Here is a 14487-nt window from a genome sequence, read left to right on the forward strand (position 1 = left end):
ACCTTGCCAATTTCGTGGACGAAATTTTTTTAAGGGGGGGAGGATGTAACACCCCGTATTTTAGTGTATTTTTACTGAAGGAATTATTTTTATGTAATTAAAATAATTTCTCTTATTTTAAAATTGGTTGGATTTTAGTGAGTTTATTTCTATGATTTTTATTTGGTGAAAATTATTTTTATGTGCTTTCCAAATATTTATTTATTATTATGCATTTAAATTGCTTTTAAGATTTAAATTAATTACCGTGGGATTTAATTATTTCAATTTGACTTTACCATTACGTTTAAATTATTTTATTTAACTTGTGGTTTTAAAATCGTTTCCGTTGGATCATTTTTGTGACCCAAGTTATGAGGATTGGACCTCATTTCTTTTTCCCTCTTTTTCTTTCCTCTCCTTTTCTTTTCCTCTTTTTTTTCTTTTTTTCTTTTCTCCTTATTCTTTTCCTCTCCCGCGCGATCCCTCTCTCTCCTCCCCTCTCCTCCGCCCGTTTCCCTTGTCCACTCCCAGCGCCGCCGTCCGCCGGCGGTGGTCGTCACCGCCCAGCCCATTAGACTCCCCAGCCGCCGGCCGTCCTACCCCACCAGTATCACCGCCGTTCGTGCCGCCGTTAGCCTCCACGAAGCCCACGAAACCCACGACGCCGCGGCACATTTTCCTCCATTGCGCCGCCGTCGCGCCACCTCCGGCCACCATCTTCCTACCACTTCATCCCCGGCCTCTTGGCAACCCATTGGACCCAACCCCAGCTCCGATCCGTCACCGGTGAAGCCCCACCAAGTCCATCTCCGATTTGCACTTTTCGGGCCTAAAACCGCCCCTTGCGCCGCCACCCACGGCAAACCACCACCACCACTAGCTTCACCGACCTCCCTAGGCCCTACCCTATCAATCTTGGGTCTTCGTTTGTCCTCGTTGGAAAGTTGGTAATTGTGACCCACGGCCACAGTGTATTTTACACTGTGGTGTTGCTCAAACGTCGCTTTTTTCAACTTCGCGATCCTCGGAAAATTATTATATTGCACTGTAAGTATTTCTCCAAAGAATTTTCGTAATTTAAATGTATTTTTGCACTAACCCATTTCACTGTATTTTTTTGGCATGCCGGACTGAGTCCGAGGAGTTCGGGGGTCGGATGGATTTGTGATTGGAGTTGTTTGGTTGGATTTGATTGGATTGGTATTTGTTGGTTTGGATGTTGTGTTGGTACATGTGCATTTCATCATTTCATGCATGATCATGTTTGTAAAAGAAAACTGGGTTTTCGTGTGTTGCATTCATGTTCATGTGCTTTGAAAAGCTATGATTTTATGTGTTAATATTTTTGGTGCGTGTGTATCACGACCCCAAGCCGAGATGGGGCATTAACTCGGTGGAGCTCCTCTGGTTACTCGGGAGCGGAATATACTGAGTAACGTCCCCTGGATTGTCGCCGGGCGACAATGGGTTCGGACGAGATGGTCTCGTGCCGACTCCGTGGTCCTTCTGCTGGCGGGGACTAGAGGATGTCTAGCCACGTACGCGCTGGGCGCGGAACTGGGCATCGCTCGTTGCGTAGTGTGAGTGCTTGGCCACGTACGCGCTGGGCGCGGAACTGAGCACCGCTGCGAAGCCAGGACGTGCGGATGGTCCATAGGGGAGACCATGGTGCATATGGAAATAATGCATGGTGCATTTGGTATTAATGCACTATTTTCTGGGAAAATAGTGCGAGTTGATTTTTTTGGGTAAATCATTTTCTGGGAAAATGTTTTACGGATAATTCGGACCAAAATGAGATTTTGGTGTGTGTGTGTTGGAAAATTTATCATTTTTGGAAAAATGATGTTTTGTGGAAAAATGCATGTTTTCATGTGCATGCATGTTAGTTGCATTTAATGCATTTTGTATTACGTCGTTGTTTGGGTTATACTTACCTGCGAGACCATTTTGTGGTGTCGCAGATTTTGATGCTGATGAGGAGGAGGAGGGCGAGCCTGAGGAGACGGCTCCGCCTGAGGAGTGATCTGGGATCACTCGTTTGTAGCTTTTAAACTATTGTAAATTATTTTATGGATGACTGTATAACTGCTATTTAAATCTTTACTGATGTTTGATTGTAATTAAATTCTGGTACTTAGTTGACTATCCGCTGCGTTATTTTATTTGAACACTGTTGCATTTACACACACTGGCACTTCGTTGGGATGTGTGACCGTGTTGTCACCATCCTGGCGTCTCGATCCCTGTGTATTTTTATAAGGGGGATTGGGGGCGCCACAAATATTTTAGTTAATATTTCCTTTGTCTATTTAGTAGGATTTTAATAAAATTATTATGTTATACTTTAAATAGAAAAATCAAGGAATGTGTTATGAGTTTTGAATAATTATGTTAAGAAAGGAAACCTATTTTAAGAATTGGGGTTTTATGACTTATTTCAAAATAGCCCAAGTATTCTACTAAATTATAATATGTTACTAGTATTTAAGTAATTTAAAATATCAGGATTTATCGATTATGGTGTTAAACAAAAATTTATTTGACTATCTTCTAGATTATGAATTTAATTAAGTAGGATATTAGTACATGTTCCTAGACAAATTTAGTTATAGTTAATACTGCGTATAGGTGACAAGCTACGAAGTGAGATTCAAGAAGAAGCACAGCGAAGTAAGTAATTTGATTACAAATTAGGATCATCACAGTTCAGCTTATATATAAGTATTATTTAAGCCAGTTCATTGACAACCATTATTTATGAACCACTCAGGTCATATGCAAACATGTCATCTAACATAACATACGATCATGTCATTTCATATCATGTTCAAATTTAGAACTTATAATTATGTATGTATTATGTCATGCATCTCATGTGTATAAGACACAAAAGTTATCTTAAGTTCAAGTGTAAGATAAGATAAGATCAGTTAATTAGATGGTCATTTAGATGCATGGTATCAATGCAATTTAGATCAGGGTGGATCTGCAAGCCACAAACTCAACCATGGTCAACCATAGTATGTCAGAATACTATCAGCGGCTCCCCTCGCTGCCGCGGGATGGGGGGCTGGTGCACAACCTCGCACACAGGGTTAAGTGTGTTGGCCAGTCAGATTATCAGTTAAATTAGATCAGTCAGTTCAGCCAGATTAGTCAGTTAAGTCAAATTAGTCAATTCATTTAGATAAATCAGTCATGCATAGCATAAGTATCAGTATAAACAGTCATGATTTTAAGCTCTCAGCATGAAAATTTTTATACAAACTTTATATTTATTATGTTTACGTTGTGACAGATTTCTTGCTGAGTCTTTGACTCATTTTAGTTTGTTTTCATGTTTTTAACCACCCAGGTGAGGATGATGAACATGAGCAGGTAGGTCAGGATTAGAAGGAGCAGTTGATTTAGTCTCAGACCTTCTAGAATAAAATTGCTATTACAAGATGGATTTTGTAAGATGATGTCCATATTTAGTACAAGATGGATCTAGTTCAACAAAAGAAGCCGTCTCTTTGAACTCTTGCAAGCATTCATCAGAAAGTTCAAACTGAGTATTTTTAATCAACAGATTGCAGAGATATTTTGTAATTTGGAAAAAATTCTTGATAAACCAACGATAGAACCCGACGTGACCCAAGAAGCTCCTCACACCCTTCACATTGGTTGGTGGTGGGAGTTTGTCAATAACTTCCATCTTTGCTCGGTCAACCTCAATTCCCTTCAAGGAAATATGGTGGCCAAGCACTATTGCCTCTTCGACCATGAAATGGCATTTTTCCCAATTTATAACAAGATTTGTCACCTTGCATCTTTGCAAAACCAAAGATAAATTAGATAAGCAATTATCAAAAGATTGACCGAAAACTGAGAAGTCATCCATAAAGGCTTCTAAAAATTTTTCCACCACGTTTGATAAGATGGATATCATGCATTTTTGAAAAGTGGCTAGCGCATTGCAAAGACCAAAAGGCATGCGCCTATATGCAAAAGTGCCATAAGGACAAGAGGTGAAAGTGGTATTCTCTTGATCATTGGGTGCAAGGGCAATTTGATTGTAACCGGAATATCCATTTAGAAAATAGTAATAAGCGTGACCGGCAAGTCTTTCTAGCATTTGATCAATAAAAGGTAAGGGGAAATGGTCTTTCCGAGTTGCACAATTCAGTTTTCGATAGTCTATGCATACTCGACATCCTGTGACCATTCTCGTCGGTATAAGTTTGTTGTTGTCATGTAAGCATTCATCAGAAAGTTCAAACTGAGTATTTTTAATCAACAGATTGTAGAGAGATTTAGTAATTTGGAAAAAATCCTTGATAAACTGACAATCGAATCCGGCGTGACCCAAGAAGCTCCTCACACCCTTCACATTGGTCGGTGGAGGGAGTTTTTCAATAACTTCCATCTTTGCTCAGTCGACCTCAATTCTCTTGAAGGAAATATAGTGGCCAAGCACTATTCCCTCATCAACCATGAAGTGACATTTTTTTCAATTTAAAACAAGATTTGTCTCATTGCATCTCTGCAAAACCAAAGATAAATTAGATAAGCAATTATCAAAAGATTGACCGAAAACTGAGAAGTCATCCATAAAGACTTCTAAAATTTTTTTCACCATGTCTGAGAAGATAGATATCATGCATCTTTGAAAAGTGGCTGGCGCATTGCAAAGACCAAAAGGCATGCGCCTATATGCAAAAGTACCATAAGGACAGGTGAAAATGGTCTTGTCTTGATCCTTGGGTGCAATGACTATTTGATTGTAACCAAAATATCTATTCAGAAAACAGTAATAAGCGTGACCGGCAAGTCTTTCTAGCATTTGATCAATAAAAAGTAAGGGAAAATGGTCTTTTCAAGTTGCATCATTCAGTTTTCGATAATCTATGCATACTCACCATCCCATGACCGTTCTCGTCGGTATGAATTCGTTGTTATCATTCTTGATCACGGTTATGCCTCCTTTCTTTGGGACGACTTGCACTGGACTTACCTATGCACTATCTGAGATTGGATAAATGATCCCGGCATCTAAAAGCTTCAATACTTCTTTATGCACCCTTTTTTGCATCGATGGATTCAATCTCCTCTGGGGTTGGACGATCGGTTTAAAATTGTCCTCTATTAAAAACTTCTGCATGCAAATTGAAGGACTAATTCCTTTGATGTTTGAGATGGTTTAACCCAAGGCCATCTTGTGTTCTCGCAAGACTTTCAGCAACTTTTCTTCCTCTACATCACTCAAGGAACTATTAATAATAACTAGAAAAGTAGAGTCATGGCCTAAGAAAGCATACCTTAAATTTGATGGAAGCGGTTTGAGTTCAGGCTTGGGTGGTTCCTAACTTGGAGATGTTGGTCGAGATGAGTTTAGCTCTTCCACTTTTCGTATTAGTGAAGGAGAAAAGGATGTTGTAGCTTCCAAATATCTCTCACACTCCCTAAGCTTTTCATCTTCAAATTTAATAGATATAGATTGAGTAAGACAAACATCAAGTGGTAGCTTTGGAAATTCAGCTCCATAAGTCTCGTCGGAAATGACCACGTCTTGGTCACTTATTTGGAAACAAGAATGTACCTTGGAAGAGAATTTCATAGATTTAAATACGTCAAAAGTGATCTACTCCTTGCCGACCCTTAAAATGAGTTTTCCCTGTTGTATATCAATTAAGGTACTCCTTGTCGCAAGGAAAGGTTGGCCCAGTATCAAAAGGATCTCCTCGTCCTTCTCCATATCGAGTACAACAAAGTTGGCCGGGAAGATGAACTTATCAACTTTCACTAGTATGCCCTCAATGAGTCCTCTCAGGTATTTAATAGATCTATCCACCAATTGTGAAGAGATGGTGGTCGGCTTTACTTCTCCAAGACCTAGTTTCCTTAAAATAGAGAGAGACATTGATTAATACTTGTCCCTGTGTCGCATAAAACTTTATCAAAATATGAATTTCCTATAGTGCAAGGAATCTTGAAACTCCTCGGATCTTTCAACTTAGGTGGCAGCTTCTTTTGTAAAATTGCACTGCTCTCCTCAGTTAGCATTACAGTGTCATGCTCCTCCAACTTCCGCATGTTTGATAATATGCGATGACCCGAGTTTTGTCTAGGCTTGGCCCTTAGAATTTGTTCTAGGTTGTCATGGCATTTTAGGAGCCTTAGTTATTTTGGAAGGCCTTAGAACCTTTGATGTAGTAACTTGAGCCCAAGAGAGGAGTGGCCCTAGTTTATTTTGGAATTTCGGCCCTATTTGGAAACTTAGGTCCAATGGTTTAGGCCCATGATCCAATTCTAAGTTACTAGTGCCATGTGTCATGAGAATGTTACGCCTTGAACTTAGTCTTGAAAGTGGGTGAAGGGTGAAAGAGAGTTGTAGGAAGGCACCAAGATGGGCTTACACGCCTAGCCCATTGTTCTTTTGTCCAGAATTCAAGTTTCAAGGTATATTTCTTGGAAATGGGAGCATAGGGAAGTGAAATGGAGCTTTTCTAGAAGTTTTGCATTGGAAACTGAAGGGAGGCCTTTGAGATTTCGAATTTAGCTAGCTTTTGCCATGTGTCAAGCATGCACCAAGTTTCTAGAAGATTTTGTGAAGAGACTTTTGTATCAAGGACAAGTTTGCCCTTAGGGTTTCTACTAGCACACTCCTAAGCATTCCATTCACTTGCCACTTGTCACTTAGTGCATTTTGGACCAATGGTATATAAAAGGTCACCTAGGGAAGGAATACTTGGAAGATGAAGCAACATGAAAGGAAATGGAGAGGACGGCTAGGGCTATGGCACATGCCCAATGCCACTTGTCTTTCATGCCAAGAGTTACTTGTTGGGAATAGGAAAAGGCATATATGGTTTTACCAAGTTACTCTTGAAAAGATATTTACTTGTTTAAGGAAAGGAAGGGCATAAAAGGGAAAAAGGAATTTCATCCAAGGAGAAAAGTCCTACAGGCCACCTCCCAAGAATGTCCATTCCCAATGCAATCCAAGTGGGGAACTCCTAGTGGCATTTCGGTAATAGAGAGAGGGAGAAGAAGAAACCTTGCCACTTGTCATCCATGCAAGGGTTTTTGGATGCAACCAAGGAGGGAAGTGAAGGGCCTCATATATAAAGAGAAGGGTTCACACATAGGGGGCTTTTTCCTTGCCATTTTTTTGGATTTGCATGAGCCTTCATTCTCTCCACACAACTCTCCTTTGTTCCTTTGAAAGTTCCCTCATTTTCATGTGTTTTCTTTCCAACCAAATAAGGAGGATCCTTGCAAGAGAAGGGATTTTGGCACTACCAAAGATTAGCAAGGTAAGGATTGGTTTCTCCTAAGTCTTGCACATACATAAGTCTTTTCTCATTCTGACAATGAGATTCAAATCTATTAGACTTTGAGAAAGATAGAATGCACACACTTTCTACCATTTTCTTGGAAATAACTTAGGGTTTTCAAGAGAAATCCTTGAGGCCGAATAGTGAAGGAGGAGTTCAACCTCCATGTTTCGACTATCACATGTATTCTTGCCTACCTTAGGTTTTGTTTTACCTTATGAGTGAAATGAAGGGGGTTTTAATGGCTTAAGACAAAGTGATGCCCTAGAAATCCACACACACTCAAGAACATGAGATAGGGTTTGAGATGCTCTTTTTAATATAGTATATTTGGATTTACAGTTTGCTAGTATTCCTTTACGAGGATTTTGTAAGTATACACTCAACTTACTCTTAGTTAATATTCGTATATGATTGTGTAAATCCTTCCATGATTTTGATTGCTTTGCTTTTTATCTCTTGGTTGTTTGTTTGAATATGTTTGTATGATCTTGAGTAACTCTAAGAAAGGAATTACATGTCTCAAATTTATGATGAAAATGCCATGAAATATGCCTATGAGTTTTGGTTTTCACTTGTTTGAGGTTGATGGTTTATGTAATATGAAGTTTCATTTTGAAAATGCTTTGGAAGTTTCAGACTTAGTAAAAAATCTATGATTTTATGTTTTGTTTCACTATGTCTTGATTTCTTCATTATATGTTTAAAGTTTGGAACATGTTTATGTGATAAATCTTCATGTTTTTGTACCTATGAGTTTTGGCCTAAGCAAGTTTCCATGGTCCCATGTATATATTTTGATATCTCTCATGGTTTATGTTATCATGCTATGAAATGAATATGTTATGTTTGGTTGTTTCATGCACAACATTTCATATGTCATATGTCAAGTATAAGTAAGCATGTTTAAGTCTCATGTCACATGCATTTGGGGAAGAAGTGTTTTCAAAGAAAACGTTTTATCACGACCCCAAGTGTTAGGGCGGGGGAATGTCCTAGTGGAACTCTGCTGTCCACTTTGGAGTGGTTAAGAATGGAGTGATAACCCCTGAATCGACGAAGAACAGTTGATGAGCCTTGAATGGATTTTTTTAAAGAATACCGAAGCAAGGAAGTGCCTAATGCTAGTGGGTGCATAAGGCATGTAACCCGACAAAGTAAGGTCAAGTTAATAGAATCTCTGTTTATGACGTACTCATCACGGTGTACGGACCATTGATGGTGCAGTAACGAGCAGGAATACGCGGTGCAAAGTGGAACCGTGTTGTGTCCACCCTCTGAACAAGAATAAGATAAGAGCTCATAAGATAAGGATCACTTGATGAAAATATCGTGATATGATAAGGATCATTCGATGCAAATCTTGTGATATGTTTTGATATGACAAGTTCTGAATAAGTTTACGTGAATAAGAAAAAGTTAAGAAGTTTTTATGAAAAGCTAAAGTCTTTGTTACAAGTCTTTTGAAAATGGTCAAGTGCATAAATTAAGTTCTGGTCAAGGCATAAGTCAAGTACATGTCCATGCACGCATATCATGATATACCTTTTGTATGCTTGTGTTAACTGTGGTATGTTAGGTAATTACTTGCTGAGATTTCTTGAAATCTCATTCTGCTAGTTTTCACTACCATTCTCCAACCGGAATGGTAGAAGTTGTGACAGGTTTAGTAAACGATGACTATGACCAAGAGGAAGAGAACGACACCTCCTCCTCCAGAGAGGATTGACCTAAGATGGCTATGAATCGGCCCAAGCCCTCCATCCTAGAGCAACTCGAGGCCATTGATCGGGAGATCACGAGTATACTTGAATTCATTACGGAGTTCAAGCGGCGTAACAATCGGGACAAGGATAAGGCTTTGGAAAAGCGTGTGAAGCCCAAATCTTTTTTAGGAGAATGGGAGTTTAAGTATTTTGATAAGAAAAAGGAAAAAAAAAAAAAAAGAGGCAACAATACTTATGTCCAACTTTTGTGGATTTACGTTGTTTTTTGGGAGATCCTATGTTTTGGAATTTCAAACTATGTTTTATGCTTTTGGGATATTACGCCTTTATAGCTCACGTTTACTTTTGGACAATGTTTGGGGTTATAATATTAGTATGGTGCCATGTGCTTTGCAATTGCTTATCACATTACTTAGTTTATCTGACTTTTATTAACTTTCCGCTGCTACGCTATTGCATACTGCTAGTGTACTTAGGTGCATAGCATAATATATGTTATGTACGAGGGGTGTGTAGCCTTGTGTTACATGTCCCGGCGTTTTAGTCATCGTCCAATCCCAAGCAGGAGCTGAGATCCTTAAAAATTTTTGCATATTTAGGCATTTGCTATAAAGCTTCAATGAGAGGAATATTAATATGCAGTTGCTTAAATATACTCAGAAATTTTGAGAACTGATTATCAATCTTATTTTTTCTTAATCTTTGCGGAAAAGGAATTTGTGAATCATAAATTGAAAGAGAATAAGTTTCAGATATAAACTCCTTGGATTTTTTGGGTTTTGCAACCCCTTTATTCTCTTTAGTCTTCTCGGCTTGCTGGTCGGTCGCATTCCTCTCTACTTCTTTCACCTCGTACTCGGTTTCCTTCGTCTCGGACTCAACATTTTCAGCAACTTCTGCATCTCGCTTGGTATTTATTGTTTGTGGTTGGTCATATGTCTGTCCACTTCTCAATGTTATGGCTTTGACATGTTCCTTTGGATTGGTCACAATCTTGCTTGGTAAAGTCCCTGCTGTCCTCTCGGTAAGCATGTTTGAGAGCTGATCGATTTGTGCCTCAAGATTGCGGATTGAAGCCAAGTTGTTTTGGATCACCATATCAATCTTTTGCATGTACTGCATAAACATATCCTCAAGTGTCGGTTTCTTCTCTTGAAACTGTTGAGGTGGTCTAACCGGCCTTTAGTTATTGCTCTATGAAAAGTTAGGGTGATTTCTCCATTCGGGATTGAACATGTTTGAATAAGGATTATTTTGGCGTTGGAAATTGGACATGTAATGGGCTTGTTCATAACTTGGTTGGGTAAAAGGATTACCCACTTGCCAACCTACACCTGAATAATTTCCTACGCAATGATCACAAATAACATTAGTTTGAATAACATTAACGTTCATCTTACCTAGTTGTTGTGATAGATCTGCCATCTATGCCACCAATGTGGTAATAGAATCAAGTTCAAAAACTTCAACCATCTTTCTTGGCATTGCTTTCTCCGCAGACCATTGATAGTTGTTGGATGCCAATTCTTCTAGAAGTTCATATGCGGCTTCTTGGGTCTTACTCATTAATGCTCCTCCTGTGGCAGCATCAACCATAGATCGATTTGTAAACCATTGTAAAATGTCTGTACTTGAAGCCAAGCAGGGAGGTCGTGTTGTGGACACTTGCGCAATAAATCCTTGTATGTCTCCCATGCCTCATAAATGATTCACCCTTAAATTGGGTGAAGGTAGTGATATCATTTCTTAGCTTCGCTGTCTTGGCCGGAGAGAAATATTTTGCTAACAATTTTTGTGCCAACTCCTCCTAGGTGCTGATGATGCCGGGCAGCAAAGAGTTCAACCAAGTTTTTGCTTTTTTCCTAAGTGAGAAAGGAAAAATTCTCAATTGAATTGCATCATCTGTCACTCCGTTGTGTTTAAAAGTATGAAAAATTTCTAAGAAATTTGCAATATGGACATTACGATCCTCTTGTGATAGCCCCCAAATTGAACGGTTTGTTGAATCATTTGAATGATGGCCGGCTTGATCTCAAAGTTATTGGCTTGAATAGCTGGCCGCCTTAGATGTCGCCTCATTGATAGAGGGCATAACATAGTCTCTTAACGCTTTGTGCTCTTGGTCGGCCATATTAGATTTAGATGCGGCGACCTCTTTTTTATTTTTTTTCTCTTTATTAATCTGACGTAAGGTTCTTTCAATCTCGGGATCGAAAAGTGCATGCTCTAATGATTTAGATCGTAGCATGCACTTCTAATCCTCGACAATATCAATATCAATAACAAATAACTAATCCCCGACAACGGCGCCAAAAACTTCTTGTGCTGAAAATATCTGCAAATGCATAGAATCATAACAAGTAGTAAAGTATTTTTAAAGAAAATGGATGTTGAACACATAAAGAATAATTATACTATTGAGTATTGAAATTTACTAAATTAATTACTATTTGGAACACCGAAATTTGAAGAATAAATTATCTAAATTAAATTGAAGACAATAGCATTAAAATTAAGATTTTAAAGATAGTAAGAATAGATCTAGAGTGTGTTCAATGCTATACTACATCAAAACTCTAGAAAATAAAATTAGTTCCTAATGAAATTAAAAGAAAAATAATAAAACTAGTGTTCTTCGTTAGAGTCGGCTGATGAAGCACACCTCTGCCCTCCAGGTCCGCCTCCTTGAAAGAAACTTTTTTTTTTTTTTTTGAAAATAACCTGATCTCATTAAAAGGAGCTTATAACATCTCACGGTTTACAATAGATTGAATGCACACAGGACATTCCTCAATATCATATAAGTCCGTTGATATAAGGAGTGTAGACTTTGCTAAATGGTGAGCAGCCTTGTTGGATTCTCGAAAAATATGAGAAGCTGTCCATTGACTGCAAGATTCCATTAGTTGCCGAGCATCTTCAACAAACATTCCCCCCATGCTCCAATTTGACTCCTGCATTTGTAGAAGGTCAATGACCTGCTTTGAAGCACCTTCTAAGACTACCTTTTTTAGGCCAAGATCCCTACAGAAAACAGTTACCTGCAGGAGGCCTTGGGCTTTAGCAGCAAAACGACTATCTGTGAAAACTCTGGATGCCCTGAGAGCTGCTATCACTTGCCTTTGATGGTCTCTAATTATAACACCCACCCCCAGTCTACCTGTTTCCACCCTCAATGCAGCATCACAGTTAACCTTTAGAAAACCTTCAGCTGGTTTTGACCACTTGAGTACCCTCTAAGTTGTTTGCATTTGCTTAGTCTGATGAGCCTTGTTAGCTTCATGAAAGGAAGTCACTTCAACTTTGGCTTTTTGGGAAATGACAATGGAGTGTTTGAAGCCTTTTCCATGCAAAGCCTCGTTTCTTCTGGCCCAGATCCCTTTCAATGTAACTGCTACCTCCTCGATCTCACTATCATCAATTATTCTAACAAGGGTAGACCAGACATCAAAGATTAAATCACTATGGTTGGACATTTTTTGGACCTTGATACACCCCTGACTCCACACATCCTTGGCTGCTGAACAACCCCAGAGAGAATGACCTAATGTCTCAGGTTCCAATCTGCATATTGGGCAAGTCGATACTTCTACCACTTTCCTCCTTTTCAGATTTGCAAATGTTGGAAGGGCTTCATTGCATGCTCTCCAGATAAACAATTTAACAGCAGAGGCCACCCTCATATTCCATAGTCCCTTCCATACATCTTTGTCCCTGGATCTTCTTGAGGTTTCTCCCTCCATTTCAGACTCTACTTTTTTCTGATAATGGTATCCACTCTTAACAGTGTATTGACCATTGGTAGAGAAATGCCAAACCAACCTATCCTCCCTTCCACCTAAGCTGGTGGGGAAGGATTGAATGGCTTCAATCTCATGAGTTGAGAACATTTCCTGCATGAGATCCTCTTTCCAAGTTTTTAGCCCTGGATCAATTATATCACTAACAGATTTGCACCATACATCAGGATCTCTAGGGGAAGTAATCTTATAGCCTGGACTGGATGGAATCCACCTGTCCTCCCATATATTAATGTTGTTTATATTCCCCACCCTCCATAGTAGACCTGTTTTAAGCATTGACAGCCCTGCATGAATGCTTCTGCATGCGTATGAAGGTCCATAACCCAGCCTTGACTCCAATAAACCCACTTGGGAGAAGTATTTCTGTTTGAAGACTCTAGAGACTAGAGAGTTGGGTTCCTGTATCCTCCTCCAGCTCTACTTTGAAAGCATTGCTAGGTTGAAACTTCAAAAGTCCCTAAAACCAAGACCCTCTTGCTCCTTTGCTGAACTGAGTTGAGCCCATGTAATCCACTGGATTTTTGAAGTGTCTTCATTATACCCCCACCAAACTTTCTTGAGGAGTTGGTTGAGTTTTCTGGTAATGGATGTGGGTAATAGAAAGATTCCCATTGAGTAAGTAGGTATTGCTTGGAGCACTGCCTTAAGAAGTATTTCCTTGCCTGCTATTGAGAGATGCTTAGTCTTCCAATTGACAACTCGAGCCCATGTTCTGTCTACTAGAGAGTGGAATGCTTCAGTCTTTGTTGTACCAATCACAACAGGCAGCCCGAGGTATTTTTCAAAGGTCCCAGTGTACTTAATCCCAGCTAGTTGCAGAATCTCTCTTTATACCCCTTGATGTGTATTCTTACAGAAGAAAATTGAAGACTTGTCCTTGTTGAGAACTTGTCCTAATGCTTGTTCATAGAGATCCAGTATCTTAAGCACTCTAGCAAGTTCCTCTGATGTAACTTGGCAAAAAAGGAGGCTGTCATCTACAAAGAACAGATGACTCACCTTTGTGGGGCTTCTTCTTATAGGAACACTGGTTAGTTCACCATTCTCCTCAACTTTGTTCAGAAGGGCAGAAAGGGCTTTAGCACACATTATGAAAATGTAGGGAGAGAGGGGATCCCCCTGTCGGATGCCCCTTGTTGGGAAAAATTTCTGTTGGGGTTCTCCATTAACTAATATTGAGTAGGATACTGAGTTTAAACAGTTTTGGATAAGGGTGACCCAATGTTGGGGAAAACCAATTTTCTTCATCACAGCCTCCACAAACAGCCATTCAATCCTATCATAAGCTTTGCTCATGTCTAATTTAAGAGCCATGAATCCTTTCTTTCCTTTAATCCTTGAAGTCATCGAGTGTAGGACCTCATAAGCAACTAAAGTATTGTCTGAGATAAGTCTCCCAGGTACAAAAGCGCACATTGATTAACTGAGATGAGGTCTGGGAGGACACCTTTCAATCTGTTTGCCAGGGTTTTTACACTATTTTGTACAATACATTACAAAGACTGATGGGCCTTAACTCAGTCACCTTTTTGGGGTTCTTAACTTTTGGTATAAGGGCTTTGAAGGTATCATTCACCTCAGTAAGAGATCCCCCATGATTTGAAGCACAAATCTGCAGACCTCACCACCCACCACCTCCCAGTGTTGCTGATA

At 39.4% G+C, this 14487-nt stretch overlaps 1 non-coding gene across 1 annotated transcript; it reads left to right on the forward strand.

The window, feature by feature from the left end:
- Positions 1-10678: 10678 nt before the first annotated feature.
- Positions 10679-10784, forward strand: LOC121236244. Its single transcript, XR_005934685.1, has one exon. It is a non-coding gene; the product is annotated as a small nucleolar RNA R71 (small nucleolar RNA).
- Positions 10785-14487: the final 3703 nt, after the last annotated feature.

The sequence above is a fragment of the Juglans microcarpa x Juglans regia genome, chromosome 6D, assembly GCF_004785595.1.
Source record: "Juglans microcarpa x Juglans regia isolate MS1-56 chromosome 6D, Jm3101_v1.0, whole genome shotgun sequence".
Taxonomy (NCBI): Eukaryota; Viridiplantae; Streptophyta; class Magnoliopsida; order Fagales; family Juglandaceae; genus Juglans; species Juglans microcarpa x Juglans regia.